Below are 4,011 nucleotides of genomic sequence, written 5' to 3'. Positions count from 1 at the left end.
TTACTACTGAGGTGCTTGCCACATTCATGACATTATAGTTTTAGATTTGAAGTTTATCCTTTACTCCCTGGTAGCACTTAGTTATAAATTCCTTGGCTAAATTCAGTTGGAAAATGAGATGCTCCTTATCTCAGTCTCAATTTCCTTATGTGATAAAAGCACAAAAGTTACTTTTTATGATCTGTCTCCTGAGGTTTAAATGCCAGTCTCACCTCTTTTACCCTTGACACATTGTCCTAAGATGGTCTGACAATCGAGACATTTTAGATGCCATAGGATATTTCATAACTTTAAATATTTTATACCAAATTAAATGTTAATTATATGCTGGTCAAGGAAGAAAATCGCTGAAGTATTTAATTAACATTTAATTTATTAGTCATCAAATATTTAAGTAGTTCCTATCTAAAGGACTTTTCCTCTTCATTAGTGGAAAGTTGGCAACAAGTTACCATTGTTAGTTACTGCAGCTCCTACTAATCCAAGTGTGATTGCCTTTCTGTGTGCATGCTCAGTCGTGTCCAACTCTTTGTGACCCCATGGTCTGTAGCCTGCCAGGCTCCTCTGTCCTTGGGATTCTCCAGGCAAGAATACTGGAGTGGGTTGCCATTTCCCTCTCCAGGGGATCTTTCCAACCCAGGGATTGAGCCCATGTCTCTTGCATTGGCAGGCAGATTCTTTATCACTGCATCACCTGGGAAACCTGATGACCTTTCTAGATTTCTTTAAAATACCTCTGTATACACATCCAGGTAGACCAAATATAGAAGGACGTATTTCTAAAGTCCCCTTTTACCCCATTTCTGTGAGTCCAGTTGATTACCACTTAGACATATTTTCTTGTAGAAACCCTATGTTTTTATGGGACTTTACAGTTTGAAAACTGCCTTAAAATTTTCATGATTTCAGTTTGCCTTGACACTAGCAACTACTTTCATGAAATTTGTAGAGTGGGTAGGATCACTGATATCTTATGGAGTTGGATTCTCAAAGGGTTTGTGTAACTTTCCAGTGTCACTGTGCCAGAGGTGGATTTGGTCCGAGATTTTCTGCCTGTGAGTTTAGCCTACTTATGATCAATGTGATTAAGATGGTATTTCAACCTTGGAAAAGTCCTGACAGTTACTTCATTGACCAAATTTATCTTCTAACTTATTATGAGTGAAAAACATAGCCTATACATGATTCTCTTGAATATATGTTTATTTAAGTACTGGATCATTTTTTGTGTATGGCCATAAGACAAAAATTTTCTATTTGGAGCCATGTGGTTCTCCATATATTTAATACATTTATTACTTGTATTATTCAATTTATTGAATGCATGATTCCATTCCTTTAGATTTTTGCTAATTTTTGGTCTAGTAGGTCTACCCCTTTCTCAAAGTATGTTGAATCTTCCTGGTATATATGTTGTTTATTTAGTAAGTTCTGTTTGCATTTCTAATACTTTTTGCTTTACATATTTATCTGCTGTGTATTTGGTGACTGTGGTATCTTCTTTGTAAATAGTGCAAAATACCTCTTTAGATGTGTTTGATGTTTTCATAACCTTGCCGATTTTAAAATGTTTCATTCAACTTATCTTTTATTTATATTTTCCCAGATTCTGTTTGTATAATTCTTTACTTTTAGCCTTTCATTATCACTTTAAGTATTTCTTGTAAGCTTAGGGTTTTGTTTGTTTGTTTGCTTTTGTTTAATAAACATTTCTGAGTTTTGTCTTTTGTCTTTAATGGCAGAATTCTGTCATGTCCTGAACAAGAACTGGTATGCTTGATGTTCTCTCTCTCTTTTTTGGTTTGTATTCATTTACATAGTTGCATCCTCTTTTTATTTACATGGCTGGTTGAGATATTGAAGCATATAAGTGAACATAGTTTAGGTGTTTTATTTGGTTATTTTGATATATTTATACATTTGTAAAATCACATCTTCAATCAAGATAACAAGCATTCCTATCACCTGCAAAACTTCCTTGTGTTTCTTTGTAATCCATCCCTCTCTTCACCTCTGGTTTCAGGCAAACCCTTCTGCTTTTTACTAATATAAATTAGTCTGAATCTTCTAGAATTTTATGTGAATTGAATCATAGAGAATGTACTTTTTTGGCCTCACTTCTTTCAAATGGCATAAAGATTTTGATTCACCCACTTTGTGTAGCAGTTGCTTTTAATAGTCTATAGCATGGATATATGATAATTTGCTTATCCAGTGACCTGTTGCTGAATATTTGGGTGGTTTCCAGTTTTTGGACTTTATGAAGAATGTTGCTATGAATATTCATGTAGAAGTCTTTGTATGGACATATGCTTTCATTTCTCTTGAGTAAATATGTAGTAGCAAAAAGGTGGGTTATATGGTAGATACAGATTTAACTTTATAAGACTCTGCCAAACTGTTTTCCAAAGTGGTTAAACCATTTTAAATTCTGACCAGCTGTATATGAGAGTTCCATTGTTTCATGTCCTCACCAACACAGAGGATTATAATAGGACCCAGAGTCTACATAATATTCTCAATGTCGAGTTATTTGATATACAGAGAACCAGAGAAATGCAACCAATATGGAAGGGAAAAGACAGTAAGTAGATGCCAACCCTGAAATGGCCCAGATGTTGGAATTGTCAAAGTCTTTTATCATGTGTTGTAACTATGCTCCATGAAGTCAAGGTAAACACATTGAAAATGAATGGGAAAATAGGAGCTTTCTGCAGAGAAATAAAACTATAAAAAAAAGAATCTAATGGAAATTTTAGAATGAAAAAATATAAAATAGAGAAGCTCACCACATGTGTGAATTCAATAGTATAGTGAAGACATAGAAACAGGTCAATGAATTTGAAGGTAATCTGAGAAACAAAGGAATAAAAGGTTGAAAAAGTTAACAATCTCAGAGACTCATGGAATGATATCAAAAGGTCTAACTTAATGTCCTTGGATGAGAAGAAACAGATACTGAGGCAGAAAGCACATTTAAAGAAATAATGGCCGAAATTTCCTAAGTATGGAGAAGATACAGCCATATGTTTACAGGTTCAGGAAGCTTGGTGAAACTTGAACAGCACAAAGTCAAAAAAGTTGTAGTCAGATGCATCATAGTCTGATGAAATAAAGATAAAGTCTTAAAGGCAGCTAGAGAAAGGTGACATTATGCAGAGGGAAACAGTGATTAGAACAACTGTGGATTTCTCATCAAAAACCACGGAGGGCGGGAGAGGGTGAAACAACAACTTTAAGTGCTTTAAAGAAATGAACTGTCAACCTCAAATTCTACATCCAATGAAAATTTCCACCAGGAATGACAGCAAAATAAAGACATTTTTTTCTCAGATGAAGGAAAGCTAAGAGAATTCATCAGGAGCAGAACCGCTTCTTAAGAAATACCAAGGAAAATTTTCAGCTGAAAGGGTCCTCAAGATTAAAGGTAGAGCAACAGAAGTGGCAAGTCTCTGGCTGAATAGAAAAAACTATTTTTTTTCTCTTAAGGTTTTTAAAGTATGTATGACTGAAAAAAGCAAAAACTTGTAAGATTTTTAGTATATGAAGATGCAATATGAAGGACCATTATAACATGAATTTTGGTGGAAGGACCTATATGGTTGGAAGGCTTTTACCTTTAATATGAAGTGGAACAAAATTAGCTCCGATTAGACTGAGAAAGTATGGTTAGATATTAATATTCTAATATCCAGACCAGCCACCAACAAACAAGACAAAGCAAAAGATATATAGCCAAAAATCCAATAGATAAATTACAGTGGAATAGTAGAACTATTTAAATAATCCAAATTAATATCTTTTCATTTTCATTTTTTTTTTGGTGTTGATTTGTTAAAGTTGACATTCATTTCACTTGTTAATCTGGAAGCTGTACTTTTCTTTCTGTTCTATTTTCTACTATTCAAACTCATATATTTATTTCTCTACTATTTATTTTAAAGTATCTTGCTTATTTTCCCCATGAAGACCCTGTATCTTCCCTTTATTTTCCCTCTCATTATCCCAATA

Source organism: Bubalus bubalis, chromosome 1, assembly GCF_019923935.1.
Source record: "Bubalus bubalis isolate 160015118507 breed Murrah chromosome 1, NDDB_SH_1, whole genome shotgun sequence".
In the NCBI taxonomy this organism is placed as follows: Eukaryota; Metazoa; Chordata; class Mammalia; order Artiodactyla; family Bovidae; genus Bubalus; species Bubalus bubalis.
This window is presented reverse-complemented; position numbering follows the sequence as displayed.